At 44.7% G+C, this 6,816-nt stretch overlaps 1 non-coding gene across 1 annotated transcript; it reads right to left on the bottom strand.

Moving 5' to 3' along the window:
- Positions 1 to 4,767: 4,767 nt before the first annotated feature.
- Positions 4,768 to 4,874, bottom strand: LOC125202961. The gene has a single exon (XR_007173285.1). It is a non-coding gene; the product is annotated as a small nucleolar RNA R71 (small nucleolar RNA).
- Positions 4,875 to 6,816: the final 1,942 nt, after the last annotated feature.

Here is a 6,816-nt window from a genome sequence, read left to right as displayed (position 1 = left end):
CCCCCTAAATCTCCCTCCTGGAGGTCATCCTGAACAAGGACTTCTCTGGGTCTAGGGTTATCCCCTTGAGACTCTCGGCTTTCTTTTCCTTTGATCACCTGTGAAGGTATCTTTTCATCACTCTCCAGCGTCGGTCCTTCATAGCCTCGTCCGGATCTCAAAGTGATTTGACTAATGTTTGCTCGGTCTGGTGGCTTGACCGTGGCAGGCAGTCTTCCTTCATTTCCCCGCATTTCATTCAACGATGTGGCTAACTGTGACATTTGCTTTGCCAGCATGTCCATGGCAGACTTCTGCTCCTTTTGAGCATCCTGAATTTTGTGCACCACGTCATTGTTAGCCTGCATGTTATTCTGCATGTGTTGCTGAGAGCTGACCAGGTCATGCACCATGTCATCTAGATTCCTCTGAGGCCGGTAATTTGTTTGATTTGAACTGGAACCTTGATTCTGACTTGTTCCAACAATCTGGTTCTGGCGATAGTTTCCCTGACCTCCCTGATTGTTGTTGAACTGATTTGCTGGACCTTGGTGATTTTGTTGGAAATTTTGATTGTTCCCCGAAGTATTCCTTTGATGTGGTGGCACATAGGAATTCCCTTGGTTATTCTGGTTCCTGCTCCAGTTATGCTGATCCCCTTGATTACGGTAGCTCCAGTTGTTCGGCCCTTCTTGATTCTTCCCTGACCCGTTAGAATTATGCTGCGGTCCTTCCTGATTCCGGTTGGGCCAATTCTGCTGGTTCTCCGCTGGACCTGGGTATTGCAATTGCAGTTGTTGGTTTCCTTCAGCCCACCTAAAACAAGGGTTATCCCTCCATGGTGCATCCTTAATCTTCCACTGGTTCCAGCTTGTATTTTGATTGTTTTGGTTCCAATTCCCCATCGCATTTGCTTGAGCTTGAAACTCTCCATCGGGTGATGGGCTGCTATAGCATTGGATTTGATGTTCCTCCTGACCAGGGGTATTCTTCCTTTCAATGGCATTTAGCAGTGCCTTCTCCAATCGATCAATCCTATCTCTAACCCCTTCTCCTTCTTGTTCCTTAACTGCATTCGCTGAACTTCTCCTCATGATGGCACGCGGATTGTCATACGCTTTCTTCGCGTCAATTAATCTTCCCAGAATTTCGCGCGCTTCACTTGCCCTGTTCTTGGTAAAATTCCCCCCGCTCGAGGAATTCATTAAGTCCTTGGATTCAGGATTTGCTCCTTCATAGAACAAATAAAATGTTTCAGCCTCCATCATTCTATGATTAGGACAAGCATCAAGCAGTCCCTTAAACCGAGACCAATATTGGCTTAAAGACTCATCGTAGTCCTGCTTGCATTCTTGAATCTCCTTTTTGAGAGCATTTGTTTTGTTGGACGGGAAAAAATAGTCCAGGAATTCCAGTTTGAAATCCCTCCACGTGGTGATTGAGTCAGGCGGAAGCCTCAGCAACCATGTGTTGGCCTCTCCCTTTAAGGCAAATGGAATCGCACGCAAGCGGTAGTCCTCCTCAGTAGTTTCGTTGGGCCTCTTCTGGATGCTGCATAGCTTGCTGAACTCGTTCAAAAATTCGTAAGGACACTCGTTTCTCCGCCCTGAGAATGTAGGTAAAACGCCAAGCACATTTGTTTTAATCTCAATAGATCGCTGGCGCTGATTCGACACTATGGCATGGGCTGGCTCTCCATCCAGATGTGCAGTGAGTGAACCAATTTCTGGGTCTGTGTCCACTACGTTTGCCATTACAGATTCCTCTTCCGAATGTTCAGTTTCTGATGACGACTGTGGATCCTCCTTCCCCGATGAATTCCACTCTTCTTCGCTTCCTGATTCAAACGGAAACGGATCTACTGTTGACAACCCTGATCTGGTAGTAACGGCTGATGTTGATTCCTTGACTTGCCACCTCAATTGGACGTTCCTTGACCAAGACGGGTTGCTCCAGATTCCTGACCGTGAGCTTTTGCTCATAAACTGTCAACAAAAAGAAACACAAAAATTAAAACTATATACACCAAATCTCTAAACATATAAAAAAAAAACTACGCCATCCATCCCCGGCAACGGCGCCATTTGAAGCGTGCAGTGTGTTTAGTGATTGCTCTGTCTCTTCCTAGTGCTTGTAAAATTATCAAGCCTCCTAGATCCAGCGAATCGACTAGATCGCAGGGTCTAGGAACTCGCGGAACTGGAGAATCTCGGTCGTTGGATACACAGAACACTCCTTCAAAACCCTCAACCACGAATACTAAAATTTAGCACAGGGAAGTAGGGATCGATCCCACAGAGATGGATGCGTAATGATTATGCATAGAGATCTGGAAACTATTTTTTTGGTTTGGCTGCTGCCACGCATTTTTTGGGTTGAGGAAATTAAACTAGGTTTGGAAATGAACTCTGCTATGCTAACAGCTAGATCTAGGCAGAAATGAATATTGCATGAAAACTAAGACTAGACAATCACTAGATCTAAAGACTCGTAACTAATTTACCTAGACCAGGGAATTTAAAATGCAAGTGGGACCCAAAGCTGAAAAGGTAGATACGGACGAAAAGAAAAGCTGCAGAATAACTAACTAAAGCATCAACTGAAAAAAAATGACTTCATCTTCTCCGACGGACTCGCAAGAACACTCGGTAAACTTAATAGGACGCGATTCAGAAGCAAACAATCAGATTTAAAACAAGCAGGTGACATACGAAAAGATAACAGAAAAATCTACGCTACTAGACGAAGCCAAACAGAAACAGAGCATAACACTTGAAATTCATGCACAAATCTATCTCCCCTGCTCAGATCCAAAACTCGGATGCTAAATCCACTCCGGATCCAAGCATCCGACACAAAACTCCAACCAAAAACAGCTCCATAACAACAGATTTGGATTCTCCACAGATCAACAACAACAATTACAGATCAACAATCAAACTCCCAGATCAAACACCATGTCGACAGAGAAAATAGCTCAACATAAATCAACTCCAAAACAAGGAAATGAAACCAACAGAAATGCATAGGAAATTAAGCAACATCAACAGCAGATTCGACTCCCGAAAGTGAAGTTCGAAAAAACAAGAAACAACAAACTGAAATTAAAATGATTGTATCTTCGCCCTCACGCGGACGGTGTTACGTCGGAACTACTGAACTCAAAAACGACCCCCTTAACCATCCCGAATTCCCATTTCCAAGTGTGTGTGTGTGAGCTAAGTATGAGCAAAAGTTCTCTCTCCTTTTTTCGTGCTGCATACTCCTCCATTTATAGGCGTTGAGGTGGGGCCCAGCGAGGTATAGATAGACCTTGTTGCCCTCAGCTATTAACTCCCTTCCTCTAGCCTTCTTTTCCTTCAGCTTTGATCAATTTCTGCTCTGTTCCTCGCTAGACTGTTTCCTCCAGTATCTCCTGGATCTAGCGCTTTATCACACACCTGGCTTAATCAAACATGTTAGACCCAGCAGAAATGTGATGCTTTTCACTATATAACCAATGCATGAAATTAGCCTTATCAGACCCGAAAAAGGGAGCCAAAACGCAAAGTCTGGAAATCTCCGAGCCAGACATTAAATGGCGACTGATGCTCGGCGGGCAGATCAATGCAATGGTCCGCCTCGGAAAAATGTGCTTTGGAAGAGAAGTCTCGTCTCATGTTGCCCGCCGGAAGACGTGCGGCTGTCCATCACCGAGGGAACAGACTTTCCGGGACTCTATCGCATGGCTGACCACCGGCTTGCAGGCGAGAAAGGCGGCGAATTCGAGAAGCCCTAGATTTGCGCCCAGATTTACCATATTTTGGAGATCTTTTCCTTCTACAACAAGGAATGGCTTTCCCCTATAAATAAGACCTCAAGCTTCATCAAAAAGAGAGAGCTTCTACTTGCAAAATACATCATAGAGATCAAGACCTAGAGTACTTCATTGGTGCAAGGAGTTGGAGAAGGATTTCAAGAACATCAAGAACGACAAGGATTCAACCTACGGGTTTTATTTGCTTTAGTTTTATGTTCGAATTGTCTTCCCTTCAATCTATGTTTTTAGCTTATTCATTTATGTGTAACTAAACTCATAGGATTCTAGGGATGTGTTAGTAACGACTTTGGTTATACAAATTCCTTTTTCTATTTAATATCCGTTTTGTTTTTACTTTGTTTCTTCCCTAAGTAATTTTGATGCTGCATGATTGAGTGACACAATTGTGTATGATTTAATATAACTTGCTTCATAACTGTGACAGAGTTCTAGCGAGTTAGATCCACTTAATAGACGCTACAGTTAGCTTCACTTAAAACGGCACTGTTAATTGAGAGTGAGGACTTTTCAAGGGCCTTAGGAGCTTTTTGGAGTTACGTGTTAGGATTGAAAACCCTAATCTTGTAATCAACGTTTGTATCGCATGAGCATAAGCTAGGTGACTCGTTCTATCAAAGTAATAACTGTGCTAGGATATTGTAGGTAACCATAACTGTGAACACACATCCCTGGGATTCCCTTCAATTTTGAGTTACGCATGCCCCTTATTCAAAGGGTCGAGCAAACTCCTTTTGCAGGTAGTGGCTACAGAGGATGCCAATCGCCATCCCTCCAAATTTGTGGAGATCTCAAACACTCTCAAGTTGAATGGTATCGATGACGATGCCATAAGGGTAAGACTCTTTCCCTTTTCATTAACTGATTCTGCTAAAGAGTGGTTTGAATGTATGCCCAGAGAAAAGGTCTCCACATGGAAGGACATTGTACCTGCCTTCCTCGACAAGTACTATCCACCGGGCACAATTTTGAAGCTCAAAAGCGAGATCTTCCAATTCATACAAGGCCATGACGAACCCCTCTATGAGGCATTTGCTCGTTTCAAAGCCCTTCTCCGAAAGTGCCCTAACCATGGTTTCACCGTGGACCATCAGGTAGGAATTCTCTATAATGGGTTTAACGAGAAAATTTGTGATATGCTTGATTCAGGTGCAAATGGAGGGTTCTTAAGGAAGTCAGGTGAGGAAGCCATGGCGGTGATAGAGGAATTCGCCACCAACAGCAGGGGGTGGTCGAAAGAAAGGCATAACCTAAAAAGGATAGTTGCAGTTGAAGAAGCCGAGGAAAGCTCTTTTGCAAAGGAATTGGCCGAGCTTCGAGTTAGGGTGGACCAAATGGATTCATCAAGGAAGGAGGACCCGATTCCACCAACCTCCATTATAGCAGTCTCTAAACCCGAAACTCCTACCCCGACAATGGAGGAAATCAACTACATGCAAGGAGGCGGTCCCAATTTCAATAATTATAATGGAAACCGACCTCATCCTAATCTCTCTTATTCTAACAATAATTACTTGCAACCCCCCGCATGATTTAATGTTAGCAAGGGAGGAGTAGTTGAGACACTCAAGAAGGAGGAAAATTATGAACAAGGGATCACAAGGATCTTGGAGGTAATCGCGCAAGACAGGAAGGTTAATGACACCAAGATCGGAGTGGTCGAAGCTAGAATAAACAACCTCGAGCAGGGAAAGCCAACAAAAGCCGACCTTAAGCTACCACATCATTGCAGCGAGATCATCCAAAAGGAGAAGGCAGTGAAGCAGAGAGATCCGGGCCAATTCATTATCCGATGCCGGATTGGAGAGGGAAAGGTTGACAAGGCCCTATGCGATCTAGGATCTTCCATCAATCTCATGCCGCTGAAGTACTACGAAAAGCTCAACATTGGGCCACTCAAAACTTCAGACGTAACACTCAGGTTGGCCGATAACTCGACCATAAAAAATTTTGGTATGATTGAGGATGTCTTAGTGAAAATAGATGATTTTATTTTCCCCGCCGATTTTATTGTGCTTGACATGAAAGTACACAAGAACGTCCCTCTAATCTTAGGGAGAGATTTTCTTGCCACTTGCAAAGCTTTGATTGATGTAGGTCGTGGCGAGATCACAATTAGCGACAACCATAGCCAATCCACCTATAAGATCGAAAGCGAGATGCTCAAGTTTGAGGAAGCAAAGCGGGTAAAGATGGAACAACGGTGTAGGGCAGTCATGGTCACAGATTTGACCAAACCCCAAGACCCCTTTGAAATAGGGGAGTATACTACATCTGCCATCTACACTATAAAAGAGGTAAGACGTTCTCCCAAAAAGGACGATACTAATCCCTCCCCTTCTGTCCCGCAGAAAAAGAGGCAAAAGAGGAAGAAGGAAATCGAGGAGGACCACGAGATTTATGTTATCAAAATAAATAAGGGGAAATACAAGTGATGGAAGAAGCTAGGGACCAAGTTGCTCCCTATGCCTATTTTCAACACTCGGGTCGCTGATCCGCCCAATTAGTGGGCCACTTCAAGTCGAGCTAACGACTAAAAACAAAAGCGCACTATGTGGATGAAGTTGTCGGTGCGAGAGACAGCGCCCTCGAGGTACCCCCACGATTTCCCTCTCCAAACTTTGGGGATCGCGGATGACTTTTGGGCGTTGTGCAACGTTGGAGACGGGAACGGCCTCCGGTACATGTTTGAGAGGAAGTGGCCGTCGTTTAGGAAGTTTACTCTCGAGTTCCTAAGCTCGTTGAAGGTCACAAAGGATCGCCGGCAAAACATCCCGCTTAGCATCGATTTCCACCTAGGCAACCGATGGCACTCGCTCACCATGGAGGAGCTTTGCGGAATCTTCCATTGCTTCGACCCCAACCCCGAGACCGATAATGATTATGACTTTGATGAGGTTTGGGTTGCGATGACGAATGAGCATGAGCATGCTGCGGGCTATGCCAAGTCTTCCTCAATTTGCAACCCGGTTTTGCGATATCTCCACCGAGCTATGACTCAACTTATGTTTTCTAGGGTC

Source organism: Salvia hispanica, chromosome 1, assembly GCF_023119035.1.
Source record: "Salvia hispanica cultivar TCC Black 2014 chromosome 1, UniMelb_Shisp_WGS_1.0, whole genome shotgun sequence".
Taxonomy (NCBI): Eukaryota; Viridiplantae; Streptophyta; class Magnoliopsida; order Lamiales; family Lamiaceae; genus Salvia; species Salvia hispanica.
Note: the sequence above shows the minus strand (reverse complement) of the source record. Positions and strands in the feature narration are given on the sequence as shown.